This window comes from Schistocerca americana, chromosome 5 (genome assembly GCF_021461395.2).
Source record: "Schistocerca americana isolate TAMUIC-IGC-003095 chromosome 5, iqSchAmer2.1, whole genome shotgun sequence".
Taxonomy (NCBI): domain Eukaryota; kingdom Metazoa; phylum Arthropoda; class Insecta; order Orthoptera; family Acrididae; genus Schistocerca; species Schistocerca americana.
The window spans coordinates 426,539,696-426,565,219 of NC_060123.1; the positions used below are offsets into that span (position 1 = coordinate 426,539,696).

General features: G+C 46.6%; 1 non-coding gene across 1 annotated transcript; it reads left to right on the top strand.

Annotated features, from left to right (window-relative positions):
• Nucleotides 1-19,501: 19,501 nt before the first annotated feature.
• Nucleotides 19,502-19,576, top strand: Trnas-cga. The gene has a single exon. It is a non-coding gene; the product is annotated as a tRNA-Ser (tRNA).
• The last annotated feature ends 5,948 nt before the right edge of the window (nucleotides 19,577-25,524 follow it).

Genomic DNA, 25,524 nt, shown 5'->3' on the forward strand with positions numbered 1-25,524 from the left:
ATGTTATTGAACCTATACAGTGAGCAAGCATTAATAGAAACGAGAAATTTTTAAAAACAGTTAAACTACAGTGGAAGAAATAAACATATTTGAGTTTTTTGGTGTTATTGTTTTGTCGCAGATACAAAGGAGCTGAAAAATCACTTGAACAGAGTAGATATCGTCTTTAAAAAGATTGCAGTATGAAATACACAAAAGTAAAACAAAATATAGACTTTTTTTCGAATTAAACCAGGTAATTCTGAGGAAATTTTATTATACAATGAAACCGTCAATGGTGTTGGCTAGTTTGACTATTTGGTTAACAAAATAGCTGACGATATCAAATGTGAATATAAATTGCAGTCTTGTAATAGCAGCGAAAGAGTTCCTATACAAGGGAAATATTTTAATATCCGATGTAAAGTTTTAAAAATTGTGTACGTGGCTAGAGCAGCAACGTCAGGATTAAATCTTCGTGAGGCAATAACAATCAGCTAGTAAATTGCAAACTTGAAGTTTTATTTAGACCCCTTGACTAAGGTTTCAACGTTCACGAAAACGTCATCTTCCAGAGGAAATTAGTGACAATGGGGTTACATGTCGCAGCGGAGGTACATTAAAAATAGCCGAAACGCGTTAATAAATTACTAACTTTCACCTCCATAATACACAGCCAGAAAAAAAGTACACCTGGAAAGGCAACGTCGATTTTGACTCGATGACTTCATATACCATCTGTAGATGTCTGATAGTGGTTTAAACGTTGTGCACCAAAAGATAGCGTAGTGGTATATCAACAAGAGCAACATCTGTGTCTACCCTTTAATAGGGAATGCTCACAGCCAGAAGGCTCAGTGTGGTGCAACTGTGTGAAACAAGCAGACCACCATACCACGAAGGTGCTCTCGTGCTTCCTACAGCCAACTGAGCTGTACTGAAAGGGGTCAAATTGTGGCCTTCCGAGTGCTAGGATGGTCCTTTCGGAAAATTCCATATAAATCTGACGTGCTGTGTCAGCTGTGCAGCGACGCTGATATCAATGATCAAGTGAACTTTGACCCATCGGTAGACGATCTTCTAGCCGTCCTAGCAGCATAGACCACCGATATGGTCGTCGTATTGGAAGGTCAGTAGTGACAGATCGTACAGTTACCACAGCACTGATAAGAGGGCTTGTAAGCCAAGACGTGTCGAGATGAACTGTTGCGAACTGGCTATTAGCAGTGGGACTTAGGGCACACTCACCTCTAAGCCGCCTTCCACTCACGCCACTCACGAGTTGCACGGTTTGACTTGTGTCGCCAGGGAATCTCTTGGAAAGTGGAATGGCGTGCCGTCGTCTTCAGCGATGAAAACTGATTCTGCATGCACGCAAGTGATGGTCGTTCGCGGGTACGACGTAGATCTGCTGAGCGCTGTCTCGTACAGTGCATTTGTCCAAGATACACCAGCCCCAATTCCTGGACTTATGGTCTGAGGTGTGAAAATGTACAACACTCATTTAACTTTGGTGTTTCTGGAGTGGACTCCAACCAGCACTCGATGTGTGCAGATTGTTTTTTGACCTGTTATTTTTCCATTCATGCAACAGGAAGATGACGCGTTATTCGAACAGAATACTGCCCGCCCACATATTGCCCGTGAAACTCAATGTGCTCTGCAAGATGAGCAGTGACTTTCCTGGCCAGCACGTTCTCCGAACTTGTCTCCAAGCAGTTGTCGCATATGACGGCAGGAGAAGTGAATTGTGCGACTCTTCAATCGACAACTTTACACGACTACCTGAACAGGTCAAACTGGTGGGGCATAACTTTTCCAATGACGGTATTCGCCATCTACACGATCGACTGGATGCCCGTGGAGGCTACACCACGAGCTAATATCGATGTTGCGGTACGGGTCGATACCTGGTACCTGTGAACCACTTGTGCTATTGATCTGTAAAAGTAATCGTTTCACGTACTCCACTGGCATTGTTGCTGTTCCTGCGTAAAGTCAAGCGCCGGCACGACGGTCCAGAACGTTAGAGCAGAGACGGTTGTGTGACGACGTCAGCCAATTGTACGGTGTCCAACCACTCTCTAGGACGACACCGAGACGGCCGCATCTACACGAAGAGGACATAAGCGCAGCCCCGCCTGGTCGCGGCCCGGTTGAAGACTAGCCGTGCTATGGGTTCTACAGCAGCGACTTAGAATCTTTATTACTTCACTGTATTACGAATTGTGCAAGCTGTTTATAAAAGAATATCGGGATTTTAAAGCTTTATAACATTTATTACATTAAACTTACAGTTATAAATGATATGTCAAATGAAAGAGCAACTCAAACGATTTTGTTTGGCACCAGTGCGCATGCGCAGCGAAGTTGGCGACTAGTGAACAGCAAGAGTTTTGTGTTTTACAGTTTGCAAAGACCGAATCTGTAGTTACTGTGCAACATGTGTTCCGGCAAAAGTTCGGTTGTGATCCACCTAGTGAAAACAACATTCGTAGATGGTATCATCAGTTTGAAGATACCGGCTGCCTTTGTGAAGGGAACAGCACAGGACGACCAAGAGTTAGTGAACAGGCTGTAGAGCGAGTGAGAGAGTCGTTCGCTCGTAGCCGAAATAAATCAGTCCGGAAGGCTAGTCGTGAATTACAAGTTTCCATGTCCACTGTCTGGGAAGTTTTAAGAAAATGCGTACATCTACACCCTTACCGTTTACAGTTATTACAGGCTCTAAAGCCGGCTGACGCTGGATTACGTGCCAACTTCGCAAATGAAATGTTGTTTCATGACGATGAGAATTTTCTGGATCAAGTTGTCTTCAGTGATGAATCGACCTTTCACCTTAGCGGACATGTTAACACTCACAATGTGCGCATCTGGGCCTCAGAAAATCCTCACGAGGTGGTACAAATGCAACGAGATTCCCCTAAAGTGACTGTTTCTTGTGCCGTATCCCGGAGGAAAGTTTATGGGCTTTTCCTTTTTGGTGAACCTACCGTAACTGGCACGTCTTACCTTGATACACTAGAGCAATGGCTCGTCCCTCAGTTGGAGGAAGATAAGCCAGAGAGCTTCATTTTCTAGCGTGATGGTGCGCCACCTGACTGGCATAGCGAACTATGCGATTGGTTGAACTTCACTGTACCCAGGTGCTGGTTAGGCCGCAAGGGGCCCAATGACAGGGCTTGCTTGCATGGCCTCCACGTTCACCTGACCTAACGCCATGCGAATTTTTCCTTTGGAGCTTTATCAAGAAACGTGTGTACGTCCCTCCGCGACCAGCAGACGCCTCTGAATTAAGAAACCGGATTGAAGCAGCTGTTGCTCCAGTCACTGAAGTCACACTTATCAACGTTTAGGAAGAACTCGGCTGTAGACTTGATGTGTGCCGTGTGACAAATGGTGCTCACATTGAACATTTATAAGGTTCTCGGTAAAACTGTTTGAGTTGCTCTTTCATTTGACATATCATTTAAAACTGTAAGTTCAATATAATAAATATTATAAAGCGTTAAAACCCCGATATTCATTTATAAACACCCTGTATATACTGAAGAGACTGAACCGCGAGATCGCTACGGTCGCAGGTTCAAATACTGCCTCGGGCATGGATGTGTGGGATGTGTGATGTCCTTAAGTAAGTTAGGTTTAAGTAGTTCTACGTTCTAGAGGACTGATGACCTCAGATGTTGAGTCCCATAGTGCTGAGTGACATTGAACTGAAGAGACTACTTGATTTGTCCGTTGCCATTTTCTTGCGATCGCCATTTTCTTACGACACATCTGAATTTCACAAACTTAAGTATTGTAATCATTTCCGATTAATACGATTTGCTTGATTTGTTGTCTAGTGATCCGAGAAAGCAGGTTTCCTAGGCACCCACTATTCGACGAGTAGGCAGAACACGACAAATTCGACAATAAATCTTGAATGAATTGAAAACATCCAAAAGGGTGTACTAATTGGACATGTTTTTAATGTTAATGAAGTGATATTTTATATTTTACGCTTTTAAATGTGTTCCGCCACACAACATGTAATCCAGTTTTCACTAATTTCCTCCTGATGAAGGCGTAGCTATAAACGTTGAAACCATTGGGCAAGAATTTTAAATGAACCTTCCATTTAAGATCTGATTGGTTCCTAATCATTTCTTCACGGAGATGTGATATAAACAAATGCTAACCACTTACTTATAGGCATAGACTTTGTCGAGCGCACACGGTGCGCCGCTCGCCGCTCACATCTCCGCGGAATACTCGTAAATACATTACGAAGCACCGCCGACGTGCCACCAAGAGCCAAGCCCTCGCTCAGGCTCGCCATGTTGCTATGGTTGACGCTACGGACGCCAACAGAGGACGCCGTCTTCGCCTCCACTCGGATACAAATATAACTCCCCGCACTTCGTTCTGAGACACCGCACGCTGTGCTCTGTCCCTGATTTCGGAAGACTGCCGGTGAGCCAACAACTACGAACTAGCAAGATGCTATTGATATTCAGTTACAGAAAATCTTCTCCAGTGATCTACACTTTTCTATAGCCAATTCAGCTTTTTTGTGTATACTGGAATGGAACAGAGAAGGAAGAGACTCTTAACGTATGTGCAGTTTAAATTAATGTGTATGTGGTGTAAATTAATACACTCATATTTTACTCAATTATTGAATGTCTGTAATGTGTACGCTACCTCTTACAACTACGGACACGACATCTACATCTACATCTACATCTACATTGATACTCCGCAAGCCACCCAACGGTGTGTGGCGGAGGGCACTTTACGTGCCACTGTCATTACCTCCCTTTCCTGTTCCAGTCGCGTATGGTTCGCGGGAAGAACGACTGTCTGAAAGCCTCCGTGCGCGCTCTAATCTCTCTAATTTTACATTCGTGATCTCCTCGGGAAGTATAAGTAGGGGGAAGCAATATATTCGATACCTCATCCAGAAACGCACCCTCTCGAAACCTGGCGAGCAAGCTACACCGCGATGCAGAGCGCCTCTCTTGCAGAGTCTGCCACTTGAGTTTATTAAACATCTCCGTAACGCTATCACGGTTACCAAATAACCCAGTGACGAAACGCGCCGCTCTTCTTTGGATCTTCTCTATCTCCTCCGTCAACCCGACCTGGTACGGATCCCACACTGATGAGCAATACTCAAGTATAGGTCGAACGAGTGTTTTGTAAGCCACCTCCTTTGTTGATGGACTACATTTTCTAAGCACTCTCCCAATGAATCTCAACCTGGTACCCGCCTTACCAACAATTAATTTTATATGATCATTCCACTTCAAATCGTTCCGTACGCATACTCCCAGATATTTTACAGAAGTAACTGCTACCAGTGTTTGTTCCGCTATCATATAATCATACAATAAAGGATCCTTCTTTCTATGTATTCGCAATACATTACATTTGTCTATGTTAAGGGTCAGTTGCCACTCCCTGCACCAAGTGCCTATCCGCTGCAGATCTTCCTGTATTTCGCTACAATTTTCTAATGCAGCAACTTCTCTGTATACTACAGCATCATCCGCGAAAAGCCGCATGGAACTTCCGACACTATCTACTAAGTCATTTATATATATTGTGAAAAGCAATGGTCCCATAACACTCCCCTGTGGCACGCCAGAGGTTACTTTAACGTCTGTAGACGTCTCTCCATTGATAACAACATGCTGTGTTCTGTTTGCCAAAAACTCCTCAATCCAGCCACACAGCTGGTCTGATATTCCGTAGGCTCTTACTTTGCTTATCAGGCGACAGTGCGGAACTGTATCGAACGCCTTCCGGAAGTCAAGAAAAATAGCATCTACCTGGGAGCCTGTATCTAATATTTTCTGGGTCTCATGAACAAATAAGGCGAGTTGGGTCTCACACGATCGCTGTTTCCGGAATCCATGTTGATTCCTACATAGTAGATTCTGGGTTTCCAGAAATGACATGATACGCGAGCAAAAAACATGTTCTAAAATTCTACAAGAGATCGACGTAAGAGATATAGGTCTATAGTTTTGCGCATCTGCTCGACGACCCTTCTTGAAGACTGGGACTATCTGTGCTCTTTTCCAATCATTTGGAACACTCCGTTCCTCTAGAGACTTGCGGTACACGGCTGTTAGAAGGGGGGCAAGTTCTTTCGCGTACTCTGTGTAGAATCGAATTGGTATCCCGTCAGGTCCAGTGGACTTTCCTCTATTGAGTGATTCCAGTTGCTTTTCTATTCCTTGGACACTTATTTCGATGTCAGCCATTTTTTTCGTTTGTGCGAGGATTTAGAGAAGGAACTGCAGTGCGGTCTTCCTCTGTGAAACAGCTTTGGAAAAAGGTGTTTAGTATTTCAGCTTTACGCGTGTCATCCTCTGTTTCAATGCCATCATCATCCCGTAGTGTCTGGATATGCTGTTTCGAGCCATTTACTGATTTAACGTAAGACCAGAACTTCCTAGGATTTTCTGTCAAGTCGGTACATAGAATTTTACTTTCGAATTCAATGAACGCTTCACGCATAGCCCTCCTTACGCTAACTTTGACATCGTTTAGCTTCTGTTTGTCTGAGAGGTTTTGGCTGCGTTTAAACTTGGAGTGGAGCTCTCTTTGCTTTCGCAGTAGTTTCCTAACTTTGTTGTTGTACCACGATGGGTTTTTCCCGTCCCTCACAGTTTTACTCGGCACGTACCTGTCTAAAACGCATTTTACGATTGCCTTGAACTTTTTCCATAAACACTCAACATTGTCAGTGTCGGAACAGAAATTTTCGTTTTGATCTGTTAGGTAGTCTGAAATCTGCCTTCTATTACTCTTGCTAAACAGATAAACCTTCCTCCCTTTTTTTATATTCCTATTAACTTCCGTATTCAGGGATGCTGCAACAGCCTTATGATCACTGATTCCCTGTTCTGTACATACAGATTCGAAAAGTTCGGGTCTGTTTGTTATCAGTAGGTCCAATATGTTATCTCCACGAGTCGGTTCTCTGTTTAATTGTTCGAGGTAATTTTCGGATAGTGCACTCAGTATAATGTCACTCGATCCTCTGTCCCTACCACCCGTCCTAAACATCTGAGTGTCCCAGTCTATATCTGGTAAATTGAAATCTCCACCTAAGACTATAACATGCTGAGAAAATTTATGTGAAATGTATTCCAAATTTTCTCTCAGTTGTTCTGCCACTAATGCTGCTGAGTCGGGAGGTCAGTAAAAGGAGCCAATTATTAACCTAGTTCGGTTGTTTAGTGTAACCTCCACCCATAATAATTCACAGGAACTATCCACTTCTACTTCACTACAGGATAAACTACTACTAACAGCGATGAACACTCCACCACCGGTTGCATGCAATCTATCCTTTCTAAACACCGTCTGTACCTTTGTAAAAATTTCAGCAGAATTTATCTCTGGCTTAAGCCAGCTTTCTGTACCTATAACGATTTCAGCTTCGGTGCTTTCTATCAGCGCTTGAAGTTCTGGTACTTTACCAACGCAGCTTCGACAGTTGACAATTACAATACCGATTGCTGCTTGGTCCCCGCATGTCCTGACTTTGCCCCGCACCCGTTGAGGCTGTTGCCCTTTCTGTACTTGCCCAAGGCCATCTAACCTAAAAAACCGCCCAGCCCACGCCACACAACCCCTGCTACCCGTGTAGCCGCTTGTTGCGTGTAGTGGACTCCTGACCTATCCAGCGGAACCCGAAACCCCACCACCCTATGGCGCAAGTCGAGGAATCTGCAGCCCACACGGTCGCAGAACCGTCTCAGCCTCTGATTCAGACCCTCCACTCGGCTCTGTACCAAAGGTCCGCAGTCAGTCCTGTCGACGATGCTGCAGATGGTGAGCTCTGCTTTCATCCCGCTAGCGAGACTGGCAGTCTTCACCAAATCAGATAGCCGCCGGAAGCCAGAGAGGATTTCCTCCGATCCATAGCGACACACATCATTGGTGCCGACATGAGCGACCACCTGCAGATGGGTGCACCCCGTACCCTTCATGGCATCCGGAAGGACCCTTTCCACATCTGGAATGACTCCCCCCGGTATGCACACGGAGTGCACATTGGTTTTCTTCCCCTCTCTTGCTGCCATTTCCCTAAGGGGCCCCATTACGCGCCTGACGTTGGAGCTCCCAACTACCAGTAAGCCCACCCTCTGCGACTGCCCGGATCTTGCAGACTGAGGGGCAACCTCTGGAACAGGACAAGCAGCCATGTCAGGCCGAAGATCAGTATCAGCCTGAGACAGAGCCTGAAACCGGTTCGTCAGACAAACTGGAGAGGCTTTCCGTTCAGCCCTCCGGAATGTCTTTCGCCCCCTGCCACACCTTGAAACGACCTCCCACTCTACCACAGGTGAGGGATCAGCCTCAATGCGGGCAGTATCCCGGGCAACCACAGTCGTAGTCCGATCAGGGGATGCGTGGGACGAGCTGGCCGTCCCCGACAAACCCCCATCCCGACCCCCACAGTGATGCCCATTGGCAACAGCCTCAAGCTGTGTGACCGAAGCCAACACTGCCTGAAGCTGGGAGCGAAGGGATGCCAACTCAGCCTGCATCCGAACACAGCAGTTGCAGTCCCTATCCATGCTAAAAACTGTTGTGCTAAGAACGTCTGAACTAATCTACAGAGAGCGCAAACAAATCGACAAAATTTAAACGGTTATTAAAATACAAGATTGCCTAGTAAATGCAGTAATGCTGCTACTTGCGCACTGCTGACACTGCTCGGCGGCGGAAGGAGACTAAGCGAAATTACACTATTCAGGTACTAAAACACGATGCTACACTCTCAAATACTATAATACGCCCGAAATTTATGAATTAAACAATGCAAGAACCAAAAACACGCAAAGAAATTAAGAATTAAACTATGTAACAAATGAGTGAGCTAGGAGTATACGACTTGCTGCTCAGCTGCTTATCCAACGGCGGCAGGGAGCACACTGACTGCGACCAACCGACACTGGCCGTTCAAAACAAAACAGTAGACAAACGACAACCGAATTTACACTATTCAGGTACTAAAACGCGATGCTACAACTCTCAAATACTATAATACGCTCGAAATTTATGAATTACACAATGCAAGTACGAAAAACACGCAAAGAAATTAAGAATTAAACTATGTAACAAATGAGTGAGCTAGGAGTATACGACTTGCTGCTGCAGCTGCTTATCCAACGGCGGCAGGGGGCACACTGACTGCGACCAACCGACACTGGCCGTTCAAAACAAAACAGTAGACAAACGACTACGCGAATTTACACTATTCAGGTACTAAAACGCGATGCTACAACTCTCAAATACTATAATACGCTCGAAATTTATGAATTAAACAATGCAAGTACGAAAAACACGCAAAGAAATTAAGAATTAAACTATGTAACAAATGAGTGAGCTAGGAGTATACGACTTGCTGCTGCAGCTGCTTATCCAACGGCGGCAGGGGGCACACACAAAGTGTTTGTCTGGAGCATAGCCACTGAAGAGAAAAGTACACAACAAAAAGTACAGTCAGCAAGAGAATAGAAGAGTTTGAAATATTTTCTACAGATGGGTAATAAAGGATAAATGGAAAGGTCAATATATAATAATGAAGTACTGAAATGAATTAGAGAGAAAAGAAATTACTGAAACTAACTAAAGGATTGGTTCATAGGAGACATCCTGAGGCACTATGGAAAAGCTGGCAAGGGAGGAAACCTCGGGAGACAAAAATTGTATGGTGAAACCTAAGTTCGACTACTGTAAGCTGCTTGACGTGGATGTCAGTTGCAAACAGTTATGATGACGAAGAGGGTTCCCCAGGATAGACTAGCCTGAAGAGCTGCGTCAAACCAGACTTCGAATTGGAGACCATAGTAACGAAATTCTGATATATGGGGCAGTAGGCTATCGCTCTATGAACGTTCACAGCGGAACGATTTACTGTGAAATATCCATACGTCTGTGATTGAGGTTATGTCTCTGAGGCATGAAAAAGACTCGCTTTGTGGAGATGTAATTGTGGATCTACTCTGACCGACACATAACAGCCGTCCGGTGTGGCCGAGCGGTTCTAGGCACTTCAGTCTGGAACCGCGCGACCGCTACGGTCGCAGGTTCGAATCCTGCCTCGGGCATGGATGTGTGTGATGTCCTTAGGTTAGTTAGGTTTAAGTAGTTATAAGTTCTAGGAGACTGATGAGCTCAGATGTTAAGTCCCATAGTGCTCAGAGCCATTTGAACGATTTTTTGACACAGAACATTACACTTGTTTATGCGTTTTGTTGAGTGATAATTGTATAACTGAGATTACCTAAAGCGATGGAAATGTGTAGATACGATACAGTATTAACGAGTGAGCTATCGGTTACATTTTTATAAGCATTAAAACACACACACAGACACACACACACACACACACACACACACACACACACACACACACTCACACACGCGAGCGAAGGCATGAATGAATGAAGGGACGCACGTGTGCTCTCGTAGCAGATCTTGCTTAAATTTAATAAAGTGTATACCCGCGCGTCTTTCCGAAGGACGTCCTTGGTTATGGGTTGATCTTCTGCCAAATATATCAGACTGGCAAACTCTGAGGTTTATATGATATTTATCAAGTACAATGACCCCACACTTAGCCCTCTAAAGAAATAAACAAAAATAAGGAGAAAAAGAAATACGTAGGTAACAGGTGATTATCATCAGAACCAGCTATCTTCGTAGAGTATGACGTAATGTAGAGGTTGTACCAACTTTAGATGTAAATCCATTTTTATTTTTCCTTTACTATTAGGAAATACGTTTCCTTGGGTTATTTTATTCTCTACCGCCAACGCCATTTTAGTTCCAGACAGGTTTATGTGTACATTATTCCCAACACATATACAACTGTGACAGACGTTGTGGTTTCTCTGCGATTCGGAACGTTGATCTTATAATTCCCAGTTGACTCCCGTAGCGAATTCAGTAAATTTCAGTGCGCAGGAATATCACACGTGGGAACTGAGGGGATTTCACTCATTGAGCCGTCCACCTGCAGCTAGCGTGGCTGAAATTCTCTCCTGCCATTAATTACCACTCGTGGGCAGAAATGGAGGCTTTTGTGGTGATTAATGGACTCCAGCAGACACAAAAAGTATAGAAAAAATTTTAACGAATTGATGCCGACAAATACTTATAATATGAGAACGTTAATTTAATCTGGAAATATTTAATTACTCCTTAGCGGTTTCGAATTCTGCCTAAACTCCCCAGGTCAGCGACACGAAAGAAAATAAGACATGTTGATGATACTAGTAACCTGGAAGCTACACGACGATACTAACTCACGGCGCAACATCACAAACTGTTGTAAAGGTCATTTTTCATCTGTATTTCTACATGTATTAATTTTTCCTCAGTAAAGCAATAAATGTGGACTCACAGTAGTCAACATATAATACTGAAAGAATGCTTCTTAAGCACTGATGTATGATAATATACTTGGTTACGTTTTCAACCTCCAGAATAAAGACATCAACTAAAGTTCCAAAGTAACTGAATTTTGTAGATCCGTTGAGAAATTACGGAGTAAAAATTCATTTGAACTTGACATAGCATTGTCGTTTTTACGGCTGGTTAAAAGTTTGTTCCAATCAGCCGTTCATGTCTCTCTTAACGAAATGTGGTTCTTCGACGCACCTAGAACTTGATCACTTTGAAGTTGCGCTTCCGTGAATTTCAATAAAATAATAAATGAAACCATTATCAGCGTAGATCAAACGTGTTGGGAACTACACTGATATTCATAAACAAGTACTAGTAGCAGTCATACATGTTTAATTATATCTTTGAGAGTATCAAACTGAGACAGAACAACTTGCTATTGGTGTCAGTCCTTTTCTACTATTCGGCCTTCAATGGGATAAATTTGCCTCAACAGTGAATGACTTAACGGAAATCTTTGTTACTGTGGTTGTGTTTTGGCTATTCGGAAACGTTCCACATAGAAAATGATCTCGCCGTCATCATTCTTGAAATACCTGCCACGCAATGGTTTCTTAATCGGAAAGAAAGACAAAATCATTATATGACGCTATCTTAAGAGAATAGGCATGGATGGATAGGCATTGGATGATGATAATGATAATGATTTATGGCGGAGAGCGCTAAGGAGCAAGGTAATCAACGCCTCTGCATTTAATGATATACCGAAGAACATTGTGAAAATCTTTGGAAAAGGATCAATAAACCGGAAAACGAAGTTTCATCCGCCCACAATAATCGTAAAGCAACCACAAGAAGGAGGCTTCAGAAAAGCCCGTAGTAAAATTCCGAGACACAGCAGAATAACCAAATAAAATCATGGATAAAAAACCCGTAAAAGCACAGTTAAAAAAGGAACGGATAGCCATGGCTGGATAAATACTTATAGATAATATGTGACCAGTCACCCTCTGACATATTATGATCTCACACCCAATATTTTGTGAAGAATTCGGGATACCACATGAAATCTTAGAACACGAACACCTCTCGCCTCGTTAAGAGTTAAAATAGAAGGAAGATCCTGTGGGACACCCACTTCAACCCTCAGTCGCCATGTAAAACACAGATAAAATAAATCGTATTGACAGCTTTGTCCTGCATCTCTGACGTCCTGGGGGCTCCTCCTGACGAAAGAGGAAGCCGTGTGTCAAAGGGCAATCTCCCAGTCTAAGCCGTGTAAGGGCCACTTCTTCAGACTGTCGTGAGCGGAAGGAGGTAATCCATGGTCGCACTTTAGTTTTCAAGGAACGCGATTTATTACGCCTCACATCTAGCCACTGAGTCTCCCACCAACACATGACCTTCCTGGTCACAAATGAAGTGAGAGCCTGCAGGACTGAATAGCAAGCAGCAGGAGGAAGAGAGCAATCGAGTCCATTTCCCTAAATCCCTATATGCCCTGGAACCCAGCAGAGAATGATTTTCTTGTTTTGTCTTTGCAAGAGAAGGAGAGCATGGCTTCATAAAATGTCATTAAATTTAATTTTAAATATATAGTCTGGGGTATAATGCTTTCTTGAATCTGGGCCTTGGTAGTAGCATCAGGCTGCCCTACTTGTGCTGGCGTAAGCTGTCACCAGCACGTCTGTCGGCAAAGATGAAGCGCGAAGATCGATTAGTAGGCGCTGGAGAAAACACGCTTATGATGTGAGATGCCAGAGACATACCCACAAGCAACACGCCTCAAACGCCTTCTCGAAACAATGTATTCAGGCCGCTGCCACTGACGGAAGAGGTTCACTCAATCACCTGTTTTGGCGTCTGTCACTTTACTGACAAGTGGATTTAGTTCGTCACAGGTTACGACAATACATAGCGACCGATTAGGGACAGTAGTGGCACTAGTTAACTGCAACCAAAATTGAACTTTACTAGTAGTGAGAAACTAAAGCTTAAGATCACCAATATGGAGATTACTCAGTCTGCAAAAGTAGTATTACTGATGAGCTTGTACCAAAAAACATAGACTCTGTTCAAGTTAAATAAATGTTTCCAGTTCATGTAAATAAAGACCTGTATCAATCCATCAGTGCATTTGTGTTGAAGAAAGAGGATACCAGCCACCCATAACAACATCCTATCCCTTGCTTCCTAGCGGTGCAAGACTCCACCTGTGGCTTTGGAGTTTAATGAGCCCCGCCCCCCCCCCCCCCCCCTCCTTCCTACCTGTAATAACTCAACGCTCTCCCACCCACAGATCCCAAATGATGTTGTTGGTTGTGGCCCTTGATCAAACAGCCGTTCCAGTGGCAGCTGTACAACGTAACTGGAGACTAGCGGTGTACAAACAGACAATGTCCTACATGCTTAGCGTACCACGACACAAAGATGTTGAATAGACAGAGGAGACTCACCAGCTTACGCACACAAGCTTGCAACAGGGCTCATGCAATAGGCCTCTGTTGACTGCCTAATACCTTCGTGATGAACTTCATCCAGCATTTTCAGGAAGGAAGGCCTTGCTGACCCATCAATCTGTCATCTGCATTCTAACTGGGCTCACAAAAAATCCTTATAAAGTTGGAACGGACGTGCCCTGTCGGCTCCCCAAGAACTTCAGCTGGCATGTTTAAATATGTTTATGGTCTTGAGATACCTCAGTTTCATTTCTTTAAGGTGTGGCAACCACATTAACTTGTCATCAAAAGTAAGACCCACACACATCATCTTTTCCTTAAAAGTGATAATGGTGTTCCCCCAGTTTTAAAATGGGTAAGTTAAACAGGTAGCGCGAAAGATTAAAATCAACACCAACAGTTTTCCCCAAAGAAAATTTCAAATATTTACACCTACATTTATACTCCGCAAGCCAACCAAGGGTGTGTGGCGGAGGGCACTTTACGTGCCACTGTCATTAATCCCTTTTCTGTTCCAGTCGCGTTTGGTTCGCGGGAAGAACGACTGTCTGAAAGCCTCCGTGCGCGCTCGAATCTCTCTAATTTTACATTCGTGATCTCCTCGGGAAGTATAAGTACGGGGGGGGGGGGGGGGGGGAGCAATATATTCGATGAAACTTCCTGGCAGATTAAAACTGTGTGCCCGACCGAGACTCGAACTCGGGACCTTTGCCTTTCGCGGGCAAGTGCTCTACCAACTGAGCTACCGAAGCACGACTCACGCCCGGTACTCACAGCTTTACTTCCGCCAGTACCTCGCCTCCTACCTTCCAAACTTTACAGAAGCTCTCCTGCGAACCTTTCAGAACTAGCACTCCTGAAAGAAAGGATATTGCGGAGACATGGCTTAGCCACAGCCTGGGGGATGTTTCCAGATTGAGATTTCCACTCTGCAGCGGAGGGTGGGCTGATATGAAACTTCCTGGCAGATTAAAACTGTGTGCCCGACCGACACTCGAACTCGGGACCTTTGCCTTTCGCGGGCAAGTGCTCTACCAACTGAGCTACCGAAGCACGACTCACGCCCGGTACTCACAGCTTTACTTCTGCCAGTACCTCGTCTCCTACCTTCCAAACTTTACAGAAGCTCTCCTGCGAACCTTTCAGAACTAGCACTCCTGAAAGAAAGGATATTGCGGAGACATGGCTTAGCCACAGCCTAGGGGATGTTTCCAGATTGAGATTTTCACTCTGCAGCGGAGTGTGGGCTGATATGAAAATTCCTGGCAGATTAAAACTGTGTGCCCGACCGACACTCGAACTCGGGACCTTTGCCTTTCGCGGGCAAGTGCTCTACCAACTGAGCTACCGAAGCACGACTCACGCCCGGTACTCACAGCTTTACTTCTGCCAGTACCTCGTCTCCTACCTTCCAAACTTTACAGAAGCTCTCCTGCGAACCTTGCAGAACTAGCACTCCTGAAAGAAAGGATATTGCGGAGACATGGCTTAGTCACAGCCTGGGGGATGTTTCCACAGTGAGATTTTCACTCTGCAGCGGAGTGTGCGCTGATATGAAACTTCCTGGCAGATTAAAACTGTGTGCCCGACCGAGACTCGAACTCGGGACCTTTGCCTTTCCCGGGCAAGTGCTCTACCAACTGAGTTACCGAAGCACGACTCACGCCCGGTACTCACAGCTTTACTTCTGCCAGTACCTCGTCTCCTACCTTCCAAACTTTACAGAAGCTCTCCTGCGAACCTTGCAGAACTACCACTCCTGAAAGAAAGGATATTGCGGAGACATGGCTTAGCCACAGCCTGGGGGATGCTTCCAGAATGAGATTTTCACTCTGCAGCGGAGTGTGCGCTGATATGAAACTTCCTGGCAGATTAAAACTGTGTGCCCGACCGAGACTCGAACTCGGGACCTTTGCCTTTCCCGGGCAAGTGCTCTACCAACTGACCTACCGAAGCACGACTCACGCCCGGTACTCACAGCTTTACTTCTGCCAGTACCTCGTCTCCTACCTTCCAAACTTTACAGAAGCTCTCCTGCAAACCTTGCAGAACTAGCACTCCTGAAAGAAAGGATATTGCGGAGACATGGCTCAGCCACAGCCTGGGGGATGTTTCCAGAATGAGATTTTCACTCTGCAGCGGAGTGTGCGCTGATATGAAACTTCCTGGCAGATTAAAACTGTGTGCCCGACCGAGACTCGCACTCGGGACCTTTGCCTTTCGCGGGCAAGTGCTCTACCAACTGAGCTACCGAAGCACGACTCACGTCTGGTACTCACAGCTTTACTTCTGCCAGTACCTCGTCTCCTACCTTCCAAACTTTACAGAAGCTCTCCTGCGAACCTTGCAGAACTACCACTCCTGAAAGAAAGGATATTGCGGAGACATGGCTTAGCCACAGCCTGGGGGATGTTTCCAGAATGAGATTTTCACTCTGCAGCGGAGTGTGCGCTGATATGAAACTTCCTGGCAGATTAAAACTGTGTGCCCGACCGAGACTCGAACTCGGGACCTTTGCCTTTCGCGGGCAAGTGCTCTACCAACTGACCTACCAAAGCACGACTCACGCCCGGTACTCACAGCTTTACATCTGCCAGTACCTCGTCTCCTACCTTCGAAACTTTACAGAAGCTCTCCTACGAACCTTGCAGAACTAGCACTCCTGAAAGAAAGGATATTGCGGAGACATGGCTTAGCCACAGCCTGGGGGATGTTTCCAGAATGAGATTTTCACTCTGCAGCGGAGTGTGCGCTGATATGAAACTTCCTGGCAGATTAAAACTGTGTGCCAGACCGAGACTCGAACTCGGGACCTTTGCCTTTCTTTCAGGAGTGCTAGTTCTGCAAGGTTCGCAGGAGAGCTTCTGTAACGTTTGGAAGGTAGGAGACGAGGTACTGGCAGAAGTAAAGCTGTGAGTACCGGGCGTGAGTCGTGCTTCGGTAGCTCAGTTGGTAGAGCACTTGCCCGCGAAAGGCAAAGGTCCCGAGTTCGAGTCTCGGTCGGGCACACAGTTTTAATCTGCCAGGAAGTTTCATATCAGCGCACACTCCGCTGCAGAGTGAAAATCTCATTCTGGAAACATCCCCCAGGCTGTGGCTAAGCCATGTCTCCGCAATATCCTTTCTTTCAGGAGTGCTAGTTCTGCAAGGTTCGCAGGAGAGCTTCTGTAAAGTTTGGAAGGTTGGCGACGAGGTACTGGCAGAAAAAAAGCTGTGAGTACCGGGCGTGAGTCGTGCTTTGGTAGCTCAGTTGGTAGAGCACTTGCCCGCGAAAGGCAAAGGTCCCGAGTTCGAATCTCGGTCGGGCACACAGTTTTAATCTGCCAGGAAGTTTCATATCAGCGCACACTCCGCTGCAGAGTGAAAATCTCATTCTGGAAACATCCCCCAGGCTGTGGCTAAGCCATGTCTCCGCAATATCCTTTCTTTCAGGAGTGCGAGTTCTGCAAGGTACGCAGGAGAGCTTCTGTAAAGTTTGGAAGGTAGGAGACGAGGTACTGGCAGAAGTAAAGCTGTGAGTACCGGGCGTGAGTCGTGCTTCGGTAGCTCAGTTGGTAGAGCACTTGCCTGCGAAAGGCAAAGGTCCCGAGTTCGAGTCTCTGTCGGGCACACAGTTTTAATCTGCCAGGAAGTTTCATATCAGCGCACACTCCGCTGCAGAGTGAAAATCTCATTCTGGAAACATCCCCCAGGCTGTGGCTAAGCCATGTCTCCGCAATATCCTTTCTTTCAGGAGTGCTAGTTCTGCAAGGTTCGCAGGAGAGCTTCTGTAAAGTTTGGAAGGTAGGAGACGAGGTACTGGCAGAAATAAAGCTGTGAGTACCGGACGTGAGTCGTGCTTCGGTAGCTCAGTTGGTAGAGCACTTGCCCGCGAAAGGCAAAGGTCCCAAGTTCGAGTCTCGGTCGGGCACACAGTTTTAATCTGCCAGGAAGTTTCATATCAGCGCACACTCCGCTGCAGAGTGAAAATCTCATTCTGGAAACATCCCCCAGGCTGTGGCTAAGCTATGTCTCCGCAATATCCTTTCTTTCAGGAGTGCTAGTTCTGCAAGGTTCGCAGGAGAGCTTCTGTAAAGTTTGGAAGATAGGAGACGAGGTACTGGCAGAAGTAATGCTGTGAGTACCGGGCGTGAGTCGTGCTTCGGTAGCTCAGTCGGTGGAGCACTTGCCCGCGAAAGGCAAAGGTCCCGAGTTCGAGTCTCGGTCGGGCACACAGTTTTAATCTGCCAGGAAGTTTCATATCAGCGCACACTCCGCTGCAGAGTGAAAATCTCATTCTGGAAACATCCCACAGGCTGTGGCTAAGCCATGTCTCCGCAATATCCTTTCTTTCAGGAGTGCTAGTTCTGCAAGGTTCGCAGGAGAGCTTCCGTGATGTTTGGAAGGTAGGAGACGAGGTACTGGCAGAAGTAAAGCTGTGAGTACCGGGCGTGAGTCCTGCTTCGGTAGCTCAGTTGGTAGAGCACTTGCCCGCGAAAGGCAAAGGTCCCGAGTTCGAGTCTCGGTCGGGCACACAGTTTTAATCTGCCAGGAAGTTTCATATCAGCGCACACTCCGCTACAGAGTGAAAATCTCATTCTGTAAACATCCCCCAGGCTGTGGCTAAGCCATGTCTCCGCAATATCCTTTCTTTCAGGAGTGCTAGTTCTGCAAGGTTCGCAGGAGAGCTTCTGTAAAGTTTGGAAGGTAGGAGACGAGGTACTGGCAGAAGTAAAGCTGTGAGTACCGGGCGTGAGTCGTGCTTCGGTAGCTCAGTTGGTAGAGCACTTGCCCGCGAAAGGCAAAGGTCCCGAGTTCGAGTCTCGTTCGGGCACACAGTTTTAATCTGCCAGGAAGTTTCATATCAGCGCACACTCCGCTGCAGAGTGAAAATCTCATTCTGGAAACATCCCCCAGGCTGTGGCTAAGCCATGTCTCCGCAATATCCTTTCTTTCAGGAGTGGTAGTTCTGCAAGGTTCGCAGGAGAGCTTCTGTAAAGTTTGGAAGGTAGGAGACGAGGTACTGGCAGAAGTAAAGCTGTGAGTACCGGACGTGAGTCGTGCTTCGGTAGCTCAGTTGGTAGAGCACTTGCCCGCGAAAGGCAAAGGTCCCGAGTTCGAGTCTCGGTTGGGCACACAGTTTTAATCTGCCAGGAAGCTTCCTATCAGCGCACACTCCGCTGCAGAGTGAAAATCTCATTCTGGAAACATCCCCCAGGCTGTGGCTAAGCCATGTCTCCGCAATATCCTTTCTTTCAGGAGTGCTAGTTCTGCGAGGTTCGCAGGAGAGCTTCTGTAAAGTTTGGAAGGTAGGAGACGAGGTACTGGCAGAAGTAAAGCTGTGAGTACCGGGCGTGAGTCGTGCTTCGGTAGCTCAGTTGGTAGAGCAGTTGCCCGCGAAATGCAAAGGTCCCGAGTTCGAGTCTCGGTCGGGCACACAGTTTTAATCTGCCAGGAAGTTTCATATCAGCGCACACTCCGCTGCAGAGTGAAAATCTCATTCTGGAAACATCCCCCAGGCTGTGGCTAAGCCATGTCTCCGCAATATCCTTTCTTTCAGGAGTGCTAGTTCTGCAAGGTTCGCAGGAGAGCTTCTGTAAAGTTTGGAAGGTAGGAGACGAGGTACTGGCAGAAGTAAAGCTGTGAGTACCGGACTTGAGTCGTGCTTCGGTAGCTCAGTTGGTAGAGCAGTTGCCCGCGAAAGGCAAAGGTCCCGAGTTCGAGTCTCGGTCGGGCACACAGTTTTAATCTGCCAGGAAGTTTCATATCAGCGCACACTCCGCTGCAGAGTGAAAATCTCATTCTGGAATATATTCGATACCTCATCCAGAAACGCACCCTCTCGAAACCTGACGAGCAAGCTACACCGCGATGCAGAGCGCCTCTGTTGCAGAGTCTGCCTATTGAGTTTGCTAAACATCTCCGTAACGCTACCACGGTTACCAAATAACCCTGTGACGAAACGCGCCGCTCTTCTTCGGATCTTCTATATCTCCTCCGTCAAACCGATCCGGTACGGATCCCACACTGATGAGCAATACTCAAGTATAGGTCGAACGAGTGTTTTGTAAGCCACCTCCTTTGTTGATGGACTACATTTTCTAAGGACTCTCCCAATGAATCTCAACCTGGTACCCGCCTTACCAACAATTAATTTTATGCGATCATTCCACTTCAAATCGTTCCGTGCGCATACTCCCAGATATTTTACAAAAGTAACTGCTACCAGTGTTTGTTCCGCTATCATATAATCATACAATAAAGGATCCTTCTTTCTATGTATTCGCAATACATTACATTTGTCTATGTTAAGGGTCAGTTGCCGCTCCCTGCACCAAGTGCCTATCTGCTGCAGGACTTCCTGCATTTCGCTACAATTTTCTAATGCAGCAACTTCTTTGTATACTACAGCATCATTAGCGAAAAGCCGCATGGAACTTCCGACACTATCTACTAGGTCATTAATATGTATTGTGAAAAGCAATGGTCCCATAATACTCCCCTGTGACACGCCAGAGGTTACTTTTACGTCTGTAGACGTCTCTCCATTGGTAACAACATGCTGTGTTCTGTGTGCTAAAAACTCTTCAATCCAGCCACACAGCTGGTCTGATATTCCGTAGGCTCTTACTTTGCTTATCAGGCGTCAGTGCGGAACTGTATCGAACGCCCTCCGGAAGTCAAGGAAAATAGCATCTACCTGGGACCATGTATCTAATATTTCCTTGGTCTCATGAACAAATAAAGCGAGTTGGGTCTCACGCGATCGCTGTTTCCGGCATCCATGTTGACTCTTACAGAGTAGATTCTGGGTTTCCAAAAACGACATGATACACGAGTAAAAAACATGTTATAAAATTCTACAACAGATCGACGTCAGAGATATAGGTCTATAGTTTCGCGCATCTGCTCGACGACCCTTCTTGAAGACTGGGACTACCTGTGCTCTTTTCCAATCATTTGGAACCTTCCGTTCCTCTAGAGACTTGCGGTACACGGCTGTTAGAAGGGGGGCAAGTTCTTTCGCGTACTCGAATTGGTATCCCGTCAGGTCCAGAGGACTTTCCTCTGTTGAGTGATTCCAGTTGCTTTGCTATTCCTTGGACACTTATTTCGATGTCTGCCATTTTTTCGTTTCTGCGAAGATTTACAGAAGGAACTGCAGTGCGGTCTTCCTCTGTGAAACAGCTTTGGAAAAAGGTGTTTAGTATTTCAGCTTTACGCGTGTCATCCTCTGTTTCAATGCCATCATCATCCCGGAGTGTCTGGATATGCTGTTTCGAGCCACTTACTGATTTAACGTAAGGCCAGAACTTTCTAGGATTTTCTGTCAAGTCGGTAAATAGAATTTTACTTTCGAATTCACAGAACGCTTCACGCATAGCCCTCCTTACGCTAAGTTTGGCATCGTTTTGCTTCTGTTTGTCTGAGAGGTTTTGGCTGCGTTTAAACTTGCAGTGAAGCTCTCTTTGCTTTCGCAGTAGTTTCCTAACTTTGTTGTTGAACCACGGTGGGTTTTTCCCGTCCCTCACAGTTTTACTCGGCACGTACCTGTCTAAAACGCATTTTACGATTGCCTTGAACTTTTTCCATAAACACTCAATATTGTCAGTGTCGGAACAGAAATTTTCGTTTTGACCTGTTAGGTAGTCTAAAATCTGCCTTCTGTTACTCTTGCTAAACAGATACACCTTCCTCCCTTTTTTATATTCCTATTAACTTCCATATTCAGGGCTGCTGCAACGGCCTATGATCACTGATTCCCTGTTCTGCACTTACAGAGCCGAAAAGTTCGGGTCTGTTTGTTATCAGTAGGTCCAAGATGTTATCTCCACGACTCGGTTCTCTGTTTAATTGCTCGAGGTAATTTTCGGATAGTGCACTCAGTATAATGTCACTCAATGCTCTGTCCCTACCACCCGCCCTACACCTCTGAGTGTTCCAGTCTATATCTAGTAAATTGAAATCTCCACCTAAGACTATAACATGCTTAGAAAATTTATGTGAAATGTATTCCAATTTTCTCTCAGTTGTTCTGCCACTAATGCTGCTGAGTGGGAGGTCGGTAAAAGGAGCCAATTATTAACCCAGCTCGGTTCCTGAGTGTAACCTCCACCCATAATAATTCACAGGAACTATCCACTTCTACTTCACTACAGGATAAACTACTACTAACAGCGACAAACACGCCACCACCGGTTGCATGCAATCTATCCTTTCTAAACACCGTCTGTACCTTTGTAAAAATTTCGGCAGAATTTATCTCTGGCTTAAGCCAGCTTTCTGTACCTATAAAGATTTCAGCTTCGGTGCTTTCTATCAGCGCTTGAAGTTCCGGTACTTCACCAATGCAGCTTCGACAGTTTACAATTACAATACCGATTGCTGCTTGGCCCCCGCATGTCCTGACTTTGCCCCGCACCCTTTGAGGCTGTTGCCCTTTCTGCACTTGCCCGAGGCCATCTAACCTAAAAAACCGCCCAGTCCACGCCACACAACCCCTGCTACCCGTGTATCCGCTTGCTGCGTTTAGTGGACTCCTGACCTATCCAGCGGAACCCGAAACCCCACCACCCTATGGCGCAAGTCGAGGAATCTGCAGCCCACACGGTCGCAGAACCGTCTCAGCCTCTGATTCAGACCCTCCTCTCGGCTCTGTGCCAAAGGTCCGCAGTCAGTCCTGTCGACGATGCTGCAGATGTTGAGCTCTGCTTTCATCCCGCTAGCGAGACTGGCAGTCTTCACCAAATCAGATAGCCGCCAGAAGCCAGAGAGGATTTCCTCGGATCCATAGCGACACACATCATTGGTGCCGACAAGAGCGACCACCTGCAGATTGGTGCACCCTGTACCCTTCATGGCATCCGGAAGGACCTTTTCCACATCTGGAATGACTCCCCCCGGTATGCACACGGAGTGCACATTGGTTTTCTTCCCCTCTCTTGCTGCCATATTCCTAAGGGGCCCCATTACGCGCCTGACGTTGGAGCTCCCATCTACCAGTGAGCCCACCCTCTGCGACCGCCCGGGTCTTGCAGACTGAGGGGCAACCTCTGGAACAGGACAAGCAACCATGTCCGGCCGAAAATCAGTATCAGACAAACTGGAGAGGCCTTCCGTTCAGCCCTCCGGAATGTCTTTCGCCCCCTGCCACACCTCGAGACGACCTCCCACTCTACCACAGGTGAGGGGTCAGCCTCAATGTGGGCATTATCCCGGGCAGCCACAGTAGTAGTCCGATCGGGGGATGCGTGGGACGAGCTGGCCGTCCCCGACAAACCCCCATCCGGACCCCCACAGTGATGCCCATTGGCAACAGCCTCAAGCTCTGTGATCGAAGCCAACACTGCCTGAAGCTGGGAGCGAAGGGATGCCAACTCAGCCTGCATCCGAACACAGCAGTTGCAGTCCCTATCCATGCTAAAAACTGTTGTGCAAAGAACGCCTGAACTAATCTACAGAGAGCACAAAGAATTCTACACAAAAGTTAAAAGGTTATTAAAATACAAGATTGCCTACTAAATGCAGTAATGCTGCTACTTGCACACTGCTGACACACTGCTCGGCGGCGGAAGGAGACTACGTGATTTTACACTATTCAGGTACTAAAACGCGATGCTACAACTCTCAAATACTATAATACGCCCGATATTTATGAATTAAACAATGCACTTTGTCTTTCTTGTGATTAACGGAAAAACGATTTGCTTCTCTTATTATAACCTTCGATGTACTATTGATTTGTTGAATAACCCAATAAATAAAACTTGTAGCTATCAAACACCAGTTTTATAGTATCACTGAATATACACTCCTGGAAATTGAAATAAGAACACCGTGAATTCATTGTCCCAGGAAGGGGAAACTTTATTGACACATTCCTGGGGTCAGATACATCACATGATCACACTGGCAGAACCACAGGCACATAGACACAGGCAACAGAGCATGCACAATGTCGGCACTAGTACAGTGTATATCCACCTTTCGCAGCAATGCAGGCTGCTATCCTCCCATGGAGACGATCGTAGAGATGCTGGATGTAGTCCTGTGGAACGGCTTGCCATGCCATTTCCACCTGGTGCCTCAGTTGGACCAGCGTTCGTGCTGGACGTGCAGACCGCGTGAGACGACGCTTCATCCAGTCGCAAACATGCTCAATGGGGGACAGATCCGGAGATCTTGCTGGCCAGGGTAGTTGACTTACACCTTCTAGAGCACGTTGGGTGGCACGGGATACATGCGGACGTGCATTGTCCTGTTGGAACAGCAAGTTCCCTTGCCGGTCTAGGAATGGTAGAACGATGGGTTCGATGGCGGTTTGGATGTACCGTGCACTATTCAGTGTCCCCTCGACGATCACCAGTGGTGTACGGCCAGTGTAGGAGATCGCTCCCCACACCATGATGCCGGGTGTTGGCCCTGTGTGCCTCGGTCGTATGCAGTCCTGATTGTGGCGCTCACCTGCACGGCGCCAAACACGCATACGACCATCATTGGCACCAAGGCAGAAGCGACTCTCATCGCTGAAGACGACACGTCTCCATTCGTCCCTCCATTCACGCCTGTCGCGACACCACTGGAGGCGGGCTGCACGATGTTGGGGCGTGAGCGGAAGACGGCCTAACGGTGTGCGGAACCGTAGCCCAGCGTCATGGAGACGGTTGCGAATGGTCCTCGCCGATACCCCAGGAGCAACAGTGTCCCTAATTTGCTGGGAAGTGGCGGTGCGGTCCCCTACGGCACTGCGTAGGATCCTACGGTCTTGGCGTGCATCCGTGCGTCGCTGCGGTCCGGTCCCAGGTCGACGGGCACGTGCACCTTCCGCCGACCACTGGCGACAACATCGATGTACTGTGGAGACCTCACGCCCCACGTGTTGAGCAATTCGGCGGTACGTCCACCCGGCCTCCCGCATGCCCACTATACGCCCTCGCTCAAAGTCCGTCAACTGCACATACGGTTCACGTCCACGCTGTCGCGGCAAGCTACCAGTGTTAAAGACTGCGATGGAGCTCCGTATGCCACGGCAAACTGGCTGACACTGACGGCGGCGGTGCACAAACGCTGCGCAGCTAGCGCCATTCGACGGCCAACACCGCGGTTCCTGGTGTGTCCGCTGTGCCGTGCGTGTGATCATTGCTTGTACAGCCCTCTCGCAGTGTCCGGAGCAAGTATGGTGGGTCTGACACACCGGTGTCAATGTGTTCTTTTTCCCATTTCCAGGAGTGTATTACGTGGAAATGGCACCTGCTCGTAGCCGTCAGTGATGCTTGTTTATAGTGAATCCTCATTAACTGGAAAAATATATTCTTCTTCGAAGTCAGCATCGTGGAAAGCAGAAATGTAAAATATTCTCATTGTTTTTGCTTTTGACTTTCCATGTGCCTCTTAAAAAGAAATACAAGCTAATTAAAACATATCAACGGGAAATTAAATGTGAGCTCTTCCAGAAACGACGAACAGTTGAATGGAAGAGTATAATGAGAGGTAATTGCTTGTGCTAATAAAAAGAAATGTGTTACTGCACATCTAGTGTCCCTTCTTTTGTTTTTTGTAATTTACGATCACATGCGAGGATGATTCCTAACTGGTGCGTAAAAAACAGATTTCATTCGTGCATCAAATTTGTTTATCAGTATTACCCTGAGTGACAAAGATCTGGGACCGGAGATATGGCCATCCA